The sequence below is a fragment of the Pleurodeles waltl genome, chromosome 4_2, assembly GCF_031143425.1.
Source record: "Pleurodeles waltl isolate 20211129_DDA chromosome 4_2, aPleWal1.hap1.20221129, whole genome shotgun sequence".
NCBI lineage: Eukaryota > Metazoa > Chordata > Amphibia > Caudata > Salamandridae > Pleurodeles > Pleurodeles waltl.
The window spans coordinates 957,531,177-957,544,045 of NC_090443.1; the positions used below are offsets into that span (position 1 = coordinate 957,531,177).

Here is a 12,869-nt window from a genome sequence, read left to right on the forward strand (position 1 = left end):
AATCTCCGTGCAAGGGGTTTAATATTTGGAAGAGATCACAGTCAGACATTACAAGAACACTGAAGGGCCATATACGACCACCTCCCATGTTGTGAGGCATAACAAACACTATACTCCTCACTGCTGGAAGAATTTACTGTATGATGTCTGGCACACCTGTGCAGGTCACTGGCCACTCCCTCACACCACTTTGGAAATTAGACTTCAGAGCTGCCAAGTGGCCCTTTGTAGTGAGAGTGACTAGCAGTCCGTCCTGATCTGTAAAACAACCGCTGTAGGAATGCTGGGACTTGTTTCACCTTTCCTGCTACAAGTATGGTCTGCAAGTCCCAGCATGCTTAGTGCTGGTGAAGACTTAACGATGGAGGACGGCCTGAACTGCCACACTCACAAGATAAGACCTACAGACTGTTGACTTTGGTGTCACAAGACATACTGTCGTAACAGTACCCAACCCTACTACGTTTCCCGGGTCCTTGCATGATTGGATGCTCCAGTCACGCCTTTTTCTTTGAAATCTGGGACTTGTAGTCTTATTTCATTATAAAAGAGGAGCAACAAGTCCCAGAATTCGAAGGAAACAACCAGGACCAGCTCATCATGCATGGACCTGGGAAACGTAGCAGCTGTGATGGCCTAATGGTGTTGCTGTAAAGCCTATATCCCAGACAGGTTAATCTCGGGAGCGACATCAGAAGCAAAGGCCAAAGTCCCAAAGAACATGTGGGGTGCAGCGACCTGATGATGCTGCCCCCAGACAAATGTAGCCATGAGGAAGCATCTGATGGAGGTGGCCCTAGCCGCCCTTTATGCACAGTCCTCATGTGTAATACTGGTAACGCATTACCTGGTTACCTTCAAATGTTTGTCGTAAATAAATGACAATGTCTCATCTTAGTTAAGCAGGCAGTGTTTGATAGTTTCCCACAAGATGACCCAGCAGCCAACAGAGCATGGTAATAAAGAACATCTCACACACAACACAGCACATCACATCAATGCCACGCAACCTGTAATCATGTTGTGCCAAACACCACTACCCATGAAAGGTTCACACACAATAGACCCATTAGACAGAACAGTGCAAACATCTATAGATCTGAAAAACCGTCTGCTACCGTGCACCTCCCATGAACACAAAGCACCAAGCCATGGCACAGACATCCAAGAAAACACGAGACAGAACACCTCATGTCCAACCAACAGAGCGGAGACATACCATACAGTCAGCGATCACACTGCTCCCCACAGCACCGGCCACCATGATATACGACACACACACATAAAACAGGGTACAGCAGGCAGCTGATTTTATATATAATTCAAACTAGGAGAGCGACGTCCCATATTCAGCTCCCACATCTTTAAGAAAACCACTAAGCACCAAATATGCAACGTAACGCAACAAAAGATACTATCTCACTGCATGCTGGAGAACGCAACCTAAGTCATTTTGTATAAATCCAACATCATACAGCAAGGCAACACAGTAGCTAAAAGTTCACTACTTGCTGTGCTAAACATTTGGAGACATTTCAGACAAACACAACAAAACACATGAGACAGAAAATCCCACCGAAAATATTCACTTCAGACATACTAACAGCACCAACCACGAAGGGGACCTCTGTATCACTAACACTAAGAATACATTCCAGAACACATCGCCCACAAATGGCGGCAGAGCTCAGACAGGCCTCACAGCCAGCAGCACCATGCTTGGCTGGCTATCTGTAACCATCCGGCAACATGATTATCAACTGTCTACCAGGCAAAGTAGCAGCAAAGCCCACCTGCCTATCAATCCGACAACAAAATCGTGCACCCCACAGCACTTATAAGATATCAGCCCAAACCATCCCACATGACCACAAATAATCATTTTACGTATGAAGCCTTACGGCAAAGTCACACAAAGCAAGTGTCATCACCAAGAGTCTCATTGACCAACCAGAACGTCATCTCAAGACGGGGCTACCAAAGCCTCCGCTCTGCAGTGGAAACTTTAGAACCACGTGAAAGTAACGCCCAAACATCCAACAGCATTAGAAGGCTGTACCAATGGAGCACAGAGCACTACAAGCATGAACATAATGTGCATAGACCTTTTCATAGAGTGATGGATGTGCATCTCCTTTCTTCGAAGTCAGCACTGTCCAGGACCAACAAATTCCCTTCTCAGCCCCCACTGCAAAGAATGACACCCGTGATGAAACAAACGCTGGTTCCCGCAGTCTGTCGCCAACCAGGAGTGGTGGCAAAGCTCTCAATGACCACTTTTGAGTGTGATGCCCGGTGTCCCACTAAAAAAAGACTCAAATCAATGTAATACTCTCTGCAACTCCTACCACCCTTACCAGGTCTCTCAGGGCCACAGTTCATAGGCTCTAGATCTCTTTTCTGGCCTCTAGTTATTTACAGGTTCACTTTTCTCCTCAGCTTCTCCTTCAAAGTATCACTGGCTCGCACTCTTCACCTCCCCACTCTGACTCTCTATTCCGTAAATACCAAGTCTCCTCTCCCCTTTCCACCTTGCCTCATCATTTATCACTGGCTCACTCCTCCCCGTGGCCCTCTATTCATCACAGCTGCCTCTCCCCTCCTCCTCAGCCCGGCCCTCCATTCCTCAAGCCTTCACCTTCTCCCCTTCCTCAGCTTACGTTAGCAGCTTATCACCTGCACGCTGTGTCCCTTCTTACCTGCACACGATCCTCTCTTCTTAGCATAGTCCTTCCGGAATTTAATGCACCAGTGTGTTGGTGTGAAAGGTGTGAAAGGTGTGGCACAGTCTTTCCATTTATATAAGTCATTTGCCGCACACTTTCGATTTGTAGAAATGATATACATGCTAACAGTTAGCTTTTTTTGTAGCACAGCTCCCTTGATGTAGGAGCAGGCACAACAGTACTCAAGGCGCTTCTTTAAAAGGATCTGCGGGTGATGTGCATCGGTGAGGCCTACGATCTGCCATGCGCGCATCGCCGAGACAGATGCCACGAATGTAACCTCGCTAGTGGGCACAGTGGCAGCCACGAAGAGGTTTCTGTGTGCCCATGGGACACTGCAGAGCGAGTGCGGGTGCGGGTGAAAAACCAACATGTACCCGAGACCCGAGGGGGACTGATGGACACCGGTGTAAGGGCAAGGGACGTGTCCTCCGAGACTCAAGACTTGGGAATTGAGATTCAAGAGCGAGACAATAAAGCATTTCTAAGCAAAGTTGGCTGTTCCTTTCAAGTATCAACCTTAAAACTGGGTAACGGAGAAAATCCACCATATACTTCCATCTCAGGTTACTTAACACTGAACACGACCGGACCACTGTTGTATAGGTGTTACTGTTGTTTTAGTTCAGCTGTCACAGCATGAGCTCTGCTCGTGCTGTGACGTCTGCTGCATGCTTACATCATTAGGTTCTCTGCAGCAGCACGTTCTGTTTATTTTCAATAGCGTGTGTTGTCTCGGATGAGAATCTCGTGAGTTTCAGTTTGTTTCCTGGTTGTTGAAGCTGATGGCTCGTGTGCAGGCAACATGTTGTATTTTGAATGGCACAACCGGTTTTGAAAATGTAAGTGTGACATCGGTTGGCCAGTTTTCTCCTTGTTACCTGTGCTCATGTCATGCTGGTTGTGAGCTCCTATTTTGAGGCAAATTAAAGAACTTTTTCACAGGAATCCTGCTTGGCCAGCCTCAATTTATTTCTATTTCAAGGCGCTTGCAACATTTGGCGACGAGTTTTCTTAATTTTTTCGGTTTGCCTTAAGTTTATTGGAGCTCACAACTGCATCGTTCCTTGTTCTAAGTAATTAATGAACGGAATCGTTTTTTGAGGACACATCTTGTTTGCTGAGTTGCAGTTGGTTTTGTTCCTGCTGTTGACTTTCAGAACAGCCTGTCGTGTGAAATCCGGGAGTTCTCTGCAACAAACTGAAGTCTGTTTACCTTTCAACCTTTCTTGGATGGTTCCTGGTGTTTCCTACTGGATTGCTCTGTTTGCTGTTTTCTCGTGGCTGTGAAGTGACACCTGAATGTAACATTTTCTTATCAGCCCTTGAACCTTTCTGAGTTGTCCATGCAGTGTTAATTCTTTCACTGACAAGCATCCTTGTAGCACAACTCATTTCTGGTCTGTTGGAACTTCTGGAAAGGACTCTTTATTCCAGTGTTAATTACAGCTTCAAGATTCAACACAGTGATGAACACAACATCCTGTTGGTAACTGTTTATGTGCTTGCACCACGGTGACAGGCACACCTTTAGCAACTTCAAGTTTTAAAAGACTTCTATATCAGTAGTGTTATATTCAGTGCCATGAAATTTGGTTTGTGTTTAATTTAGACATTTTAGTTTTACAATGTTTGCAATTTAAAATTATCACAGAGTGGCTATTGGTTGGGTCTTAAAGGGAACGAAAAATAGAATTTCTAGCTAGAATGTCGTATGAATCTGCTTCTAACTTGGCTACTATTGCTCCATTCCTACAATGTCCTGGTAAACCTCATGTTAAATGGCCTATTTGGTTACGTTCATTTGAGAACTATCTAGTTGCTGTAGGTGCTGATGGTTTTCCACCTAAGCGTAAAGCTGCCATTTTATTTAGTCACCTGGGGCAAGAAGGCCAACAAGTGTTTGATAATTTACCCAAAGTTATTCCATCTGAAGAAGCGGGTGGTGATTGGAATGAATTTGCAGAAGCTATTGCACGTCTCCAACGTAAATTTTGCGAAGAACCAAGTGTCTTGTTAGAAAGGTTTATTTTTTTTTAAAAAAAACAGGCAGCAGATGAGTCTGTGGAGGATTTTATTTCAGTGTTGAGATCTTTAGCTGTCACATGCAATTTTGGGTCTGCATTAGATACGTATTTGCGTGATCAATTTGTTTACAGTTGCTATTCCAAGAAGATGCAAGAGAGATTATTAAGTTGCAGGGATCCTTCATTAAGTGAGGTGCTGATGTTAGCTAAAAGTATTGAACGCTCTATTGTTTCAACTCAGGTAATAACTCAAGAATATACCAAATCATCTTCAGTGCTGGTAAATTCAGTTAATGAAGGAGAGCATGTGGATTATGTTGGTCTCAAGGGAAGGAATGTTAAGCCTTTTGTTAAAAAAACGAATCAATATTGTTTTAGGTGTGGTTCTAAATCACATTTGAGCAATTTTGCGCAATGTCCTGCTATAGGTAAACGCTGCACTAACTGCAAAAAGGTAGGACATTTTTACAGTGTTTGTAAAAGCAGTAAAAATGTAAAAGTACATAGCATTGAAGTAACAGAAGACGAGGATTTATTGAGTTTATCTAATATGGTACTGTAAAAGTGAAGTAATCAAAGACCCTGTTTGCCAAGTTCTTTTAGGCAATATGATTTCTATCAATATGACATGTGATTCAGGGGCACCCATCACAATAATTTCAGACACTTTGTTTAACTTTCATTGGAAAGGTAAAGTGATATTAAGTAAACCAGATGTACACCCTAAAGCTTATGGGGATCAAGATATTGATCTGTTGGGATATTTTGAAGAACAAATCACTTGTTTGGGAAACAGTATTTGTACTAAAGTGTATGTGGCTATTAAAGGAAGGAATATTGTAGGTTGGCGGGATTTAGCCAAGTTAGGCCTCATGCTTGTGCCTGGAGCAGATTTGCCTGTGAGGATATGTAACATTCCTGTATCCATGGTCCAAGTTCAGGAGAAAAGTTCAGTAAAAGAGATTTGTGACGCTTACCCTGAGCTCTTTAGTCACTCTATTGGTTGTTTTAAAAATTACACACACACTATTAGGTTAAAAAAGAATGCAATTCCAGTAATTCATAAAGTTCGCCCTGTACCCTTTACCATCAGAGCAGAATTAAAAAGGTTATTGGACCAAATGGTAAATGAGGGTATCATTAAACAGGCAGAGTCTTCTGAGTGGGTCAGTCCCATTGTGATCGTTCGGCAAAAGGATGGGGACATAAGACTCTGTGCTGACCTTCGCACATTAAATAAAAACATTGTTGTTGAATGTCACCCATTGCCCAAGGTGCAAGACTTGTTAGCTAACATTGGTCATGCACGTTTTTTCTCACTATTAGATCTTAAATCAGCGTATCATCAAATTCCGCTCGATCAGGTGTCACAAAATCTCACCACTTTTATAACACCATTTGGTGCTTTCAAGTTTACAAGGCTACCTTTTGGCCTGGCTTCAGCTGCCAGTGTCTTCCAAAGGTTGATGGACACAGTATTGGAGGGTATAGAAGGAGTTCAAGCTTTTCAAGATGACGTACTCATCTTTGCAGAAACTTTGAATGAGCACAATAGAATTTTAACCAGGGTTTTTGATAAATTTAGGGAATTTGGAGTTACTCTTCGGTCTGATAAATGCAAATTAAATGTGCAAAATTTTGACTATTTGGGTCACATGGTTACCCCAAATGGTATTTCTCCCAAATATTCATTAATTAAAGCTATTCAGGATGCAAAGCCTCCCAGGGATAAGGATACCTTGAGATCTTTCCTAGGCTTAAGTGAGTATTATTCACGCTTTGTGAAGGGATATGCATATATTGTGCAGCCATTAAGGAACTTGTTAAAAAAAGGCGCCAAATATATTTGGTCTGATGAGGTTGAGGAAGCATTTCAGAATGTCAAGAGATTGATAATATCAGCTCCAGCATTATCATCTTTTGTTTCTGGAAAGAAATTTATAATTACTGTGGATGCCAGTCAAGTTGGTCTGGGAGCTGTACTATCGCAACGGATTGAAGGCAAGGAAAACACTATTGCTTTTGCTTCACGTGCACTGAATTTGGCAGAGTCACATTATAGTACAATTGAACGTGAAGCACTAGCATGTTCATGGGCAGTGGAAAGATTTAAAAACTACATCTGGGGCACACAATTTGACATGTTTACGGATCACAAGCCGTTAATTCATCTCTTGAATGGAAATGGAACGGGGAAAGCGTCGTCACGTTTAGTGAGATTGATTTCAAGGTTGCATGAATTTGATTTTGTTTTGAAATATATCCCTGGAGGTAAGAACGTTAGAGCAGATTGTTTGTCAAGGTTACCAGTTTCGGATGAAATTGTACTAAATTCGGAAGAAGAATGCGTGGTGGCATCTATAGAGGACATTTTACATAATACTGGGTCACTTTCGCATGAAAAATGGATAGAGGCTTCTAACAATGATCCTATTTTTTCTAAGGTCACAACTTATATGAAGGACGGATGGCCTCGTGAGAGAAATGTGGAGATGTAATTACGTCCCTATATTCAAGTGTCTGAAGAACTATCATTGGTGTCTGGTGTATTAATGCGTGCTGACTTGTGTGTCCCGCCAAGTTCTTTAAGGGAACTACTAATTGAAGAAGCACATAAAGGGCATTTGGGCATAAGTAGCACCTGTAAAGCTCTCAAACAATTTTATTGGTGGCCATCAATGGAATCCCAAGTGGCCACTTATATTGGTGCCTGTGCTACTTGTCTGGTCTCAGATAAACATTGGCAGTTGCAGGAGACACCTCTACACAACACTCCTTATCCTGATATGGCATGGGAAAAAGTGGCAATAGACATTGCAGGCCCTTTTGAGTTGCTTCCATCTAGTCAAAGGTATATGATGGTTTTAATTGATTATTTTTCTAAATGGGTGTATATTGATTTTGCTACAAATCCAAATACGGACACTGTAATCACATTTTTGCAGAAGATATTCAATATTGAAGGTGCACCAAATGAAATAGTAACAGATAATGGTACACATTTCACTTCACACAAAATGTATGAGTTTTTATCTCAGCATCACATGAAGCATAATAAAGTGGCTCTTTATTCCCCTTCATCAAACGGTTTAGTGGAGCGTATGAACAAATTCTTAAAGGAAGGTGTTCAAACCGCTTTAGCGATGGGTCAGGATGTTAAAATGTTTTTAAAAGAGAAAATTTGGTCATATTTAACCACTCCTCACAGTACTACTGGCGTTTGTCCTTTTGTGTTATTACGCAAAAGGTTGCCCAGATTTAATATGTTACCTGATTGGATTAGAAATTTGAACAAAGACAAATTTGAGGATTTATCTAAAGTGGAAAGTTCAGTGATTAAAAAACAAAATCGAACAAAAGAACTGTTTGACAAGAAATTTAGAGTTAAATTAGTGGATGTTCAGGTTGGAGATTGGGTTTTAGTGAGAGTACCGTCTAGGGTTAAAAAGGGAAGTTCTAAATTTTCCTTACCTGCCCAGGTTGAGAAAATTTCTAAAGGTTCTGTGTTTTTGTGGAACAAAGGTTGGTGGAGCAAGAGAGACATTGTTAAAATTTCTAAAGAGCAAGCAAAGAAAATATTGTTTGTCAGATCAAGAACAACAAATCAAGAATATAATTTTGTGGGTGATCAACAACTTATGAATTTCTCTCAAGTTGATTTGAGTAGGCCAACCTTGGAAACACAATTGACGGAAGGTTCAGAAGTTTTGGGTCCGTGTGATGAGGAGAGTGCCTCTTCTAGGCAATCATTACATCAACCTTCTTCAACAGTGAAAAGTAGAAATTCTCGCAATGCGTCTATGCCTGTCAAATTTCAGGACTATTATGTCTCTTAGCTTTAATGCTTTAAGTTATAAGTTCTGCCCTGGCTTCTTAGTAATTGGGTAAATGTAATGACAATATGTATATATGTTTATATTTATGTAGTCATTGATTTATTTTATTTTAATATTTTTTCTTTTGTATTAAAAGGGGGGGTGTTGTATAGGTGTTACTGTTGTTTTAGTTCAGCTGTCACAGCATGAGCTCTGCTCGTGCTGTGACGTCTGCTGCATGCTTACATCATTAGGTTCTCTGCAGCAGCACGTTCTGTTTATTTTCAATAGCGTGTGTTGTCTCTGATGAGAATCTCGTGAGTTTCAGTTTGTTTCCTGGATGTTGAAGCTGATGGCTCGTGTGCAGGCAACATGTTGTATTTTGAATGGCACAACCGGTTTTGAAAATGTAAGTGTGACATCGGTTGGCCAGTTTTCTCCTTGTTACCTGTGCTCATGTCATGCTGGTTGTGAGCTCCTATTTTGAGGCAAATTAAAGAACTTTTTCACAGGAATCCTGCTTGGCCAGCCTCAATTTATTTCTATTTCAAGGCGCTTGCAACAACCACCCACCAGGGGCTCGTGCACCACACTCAACTCTGCCCACGTTGGACAGTGTCAACCACACAAAGTGTGATCGCCCTGGAGTCTGGGCTCGTGCAGGGACGAGCCACACCACTTCCGGGAGAAGGGATGCCAGGAAAGAAGACGGACTCAAGGCCCCCATGTACATTTTTCAGCAGTGAAACCCTTTCGCATTGTGCCATTTGATTAAAAGGCTTTAAAGGAGAGTGAAATACACTGTCTTCTTTGTCGGGTTCCGCTTGTGAACTGCCATTCAAACATGTTTGGTGCTGGATGATTCGGGGGCAACACATTTATGCCCACCACCTCCTCCCCTAGCCCTCGCTTAACATTACGATGTAGTTTTAGCAGGGCACCCATTTTCAGCGCTTTAAGTACACAACGTTGTACATTACAATGAGGACAATTACGTCTCACCTGGAGCTGTGGCTGGAAAAGTCTTCAAGTTGGGACTGACTGACAACGTGTGAGAAAATAACGTGTATCAGGGACTTTCGACGTCTTCTTTTCTTTCTCCTTTTGGCATTAGATCTGGATTTTAACGTTGGAAAGTGGTGCTCTCCATGGATCCCTTTGCAGAGATCCTTATGCGCCCCAAGACTAGGCCCAGAATGTAGCCCTGGATCACTAAACAATGAGCCTTTGGGTTACAAAAAATCACCACACTGACCGCTAGATGGCAGCAGCGGCTTATCAACAAATTACCGTAAAGGAGGCACATGTAATTCTCTTTTATGTAATACAGGACAATTACTTTCTCCATAACGTAGGTACTCGTCCGTTTTTTCTGGTGATGTACAGGTTACCAGTTTCCACTGTAAAAGGAGCATTTTTTAAGGAGACTGCAGACAGGTACTCAGGAAATCTAGGTGCCATCCTGAGTAACACTCGCCAGGATAACAGAATAGCTCATGTATTCCTTACTACAACTAAATACGCCTAAATATACGCAGCGTTTGAGTAGTGAATTCAGAGAGCGGCCACAAACGTATGAGTAGCGCCCATGTTCTCTAGGTGCTGTGAGCAGCGGATTGCAATTAATTCAAACAATTCAATCAGCTCAGAGAATGAAATGCTGCAGTGGGCGCATTCAATCCACTGAGCAACCAGACCTCTCTTAGCTATGGCTTCACTTACACAAGTGTTAGCTTTCTGGAGTCTGTAAATATGACTAGTGCGTGTAGGTAATTGTAATTACTTCGGCAGACTGACATCTGATAATGCAAATGAGAGGGGCCAATTAAGAATAACCCACAATATACACAGAGTAAAAAGCAGCAGCTGAAACTGTGTGAACCACTTTTACAATTATAAACAGTTTGCTGCAAGCATAAATTAACAAAAAGTACATAATAGGGTACCATGCATATGTAACAGCACATGCATGGTGAACTGATAGTTCATACACACGAGTGAGAAATTTAGAAGAGAACGAAAAATGGACACATACAAAAACAACTGCAAGGGTGCGTTTATGACGTACTTATACTTGCAGAGTTACTGAGTAACTTGGATTTGGAACACATGAGAAATGTTTCGGTCAAAGTCGTATCATAGACCTTAAACATGTCTACTATAAGCAATATATCATAAATGCATTGCAGAAATAAGATAAATAATTTTAAACAATTTCAGAAGACACAGCCTCCAGGTGACCGATTCCAAGAAGAAAATAAAGGGCCCACTTCGAGCAGGGAGAACTTAATGATTTTATTTTAAACATTGTCCGGGCCTCCACTATGATGGTGTCTTTGCCTATATCTGAGTTTTAATGAATGACTGAAAATTATGTGGCACCTACTTCCCTATACCTCTGACATAAAAGAAGTAGGCGAGGGTCAAAGTTTGTACAGGCTGATCCTGGCTCCTTGAAGATCAAGTAAGTTATTACTGTGCAACTCAATGTTACCCCATCCCATCAAAAGGCTGAAACATGAATGCTGGGCTTTGAACCTGTTCGCTTTAGATCACACATACGCTGCTGCAGCGGAGGGTGAACAGTGACCTTCGTCACTAATACCACCAGGTCTAATGCCACACGAGTTACTCATTTCATGACGCTCCACCAAATCTGGCTATGTTCTTATGGAACTCACATTCCCTTAGAAAGAGTGCCACGCCGAAGCTCTACCGCACTCAGTCTAGTTACCTGGAGAGGTAATACAGCACCCTGGAAATGGGGACTACACAAGGCGCTGTACTACACATTCTTTCTGAGTTCTACACATCGAAAGGAGAGAAAATGTTTCAACACCGTGTTTCAAGCTGCAAAATTTGGATTATTGCAGTGTTTCCCTCCCCACAGCCCCTTCGGTTTGATCCATGAAACGAGTGCCTGCAGAAGGGTGGTACTTTCGCAGTACCTGTAATCCGGGTTTGGGTGCAAACTTGCTTTTTGCACTCGCCCGGGGATTACCGAAGTGAGGTGAAAGAGGCCACTTCACCTTACTATCTGGAAAATATGTCATGTCTAAATAAAAAAATATGTCATGTCTAAATAAAAAAATATGTCATGTCTAAATAAAAAAAACTTGCAGTTTTTAGCACGACATTTACCTTGATGAAAATGTTCTAGAGAAATTCAACAGCAATGTGTTGAGAGTTGTTAAACTTGATCTGTTTTTGCTGCTAATGTGCAAGCCGAGTCCACCTACATAGAATGGATGCAGTGCATGGAAAGGCGGGGGGGGGGGGGGGTAAGGACAGGGGGTACACAGTACAGCCATCTTCCACGTGCCCTGCACAAACACGATCGCAGATGAATTCACCGCACACTTCCCACTGGCCCTTCCTTCCGAAGGCTCTTTGACACGTTTGTGCTCTGCGTACTGCACCAGGACCCCTCTCACACGTACGTGTTTCACAGCACTGTCACTCCCAAGTCTGTTCTCCATTTTTACTGTGGAGCCTTGGTCTTGGCTCCCCAATCTCAGGTTTATGCTCTTGGCTTTTATCCCAACACCAGCCCTCCGACATCCATTCATCCCACTATTTTGCTTTCTTTTCTGTGAGGTTTGCACAATGCGATGACAAGGCTCTGAAGCATTCCACGAACACCTAACAGCACTGTCGTCTTAGAAGTTGCAGCCTTCTGCTTATATATTTTCCTTTAAACCACAAAAGTGGCCAGGGTGTAGGAGCACGCACCAATGGCAGCAACCGAGGTCACCTTGCAAGTTGGTTATTTGAGAAGTAAAGGAAGGAAGCGGGAAGTCCTACCAAAGATAAACGTAGAGGTAATATGAGCAGTCAGAGGAGGGGACTCCAAGCGTGGGCTTCTGCCTCAGCCTTTGGGAAGAGGGGTGCCTATGATGGGAAGACGTGGAATCGCCTCCACCCTTGTGGCTGGGAACAAGCATAGCCCTACCTGTCGCTTGCCTCCCTTTCTCTTTAGTCACAAGAGCTCAGAACAGGCTACTGCTACCCGAGCCAGATGGGCACCATCACCGCCTTACACTGGTAGAACAGCACGTCACTATCTGTAAAAGAGGGCATTCAGTGAGAACACAACTCAAAATCTCCTTGCACAGCCCTGCAACACCAGCAATATGGATTCCAGATTGTCCTTTACTACAGCTGAGTACCTCCACTCACCGGACGACCTGTTTAAAGAAGGGAACACAAGCACATCAATATCACTTGGGCCTCGATTGAAACTGAGTCTGTGTGTCGATAAGCCAGCACTCACCCTAGGAGATCTAGATGCTAAACAGTTT

At 42.7% G+C, this 12,869-nt stretch overlaps 1 protein-coding gene across 4 annotated transcripts in view; it reads right to left on the minus strand.

Moving 5' to 3' along the window:
- Positions 1–12,869, minus strand: part of MAST2 (microtubule associated serine/threonine kinase 2) — a 1,054,635-nt gene that overhangs the window by 483,504 nt on the left and 558,262 nt on the right. The window lies entirely within an intron of this gene.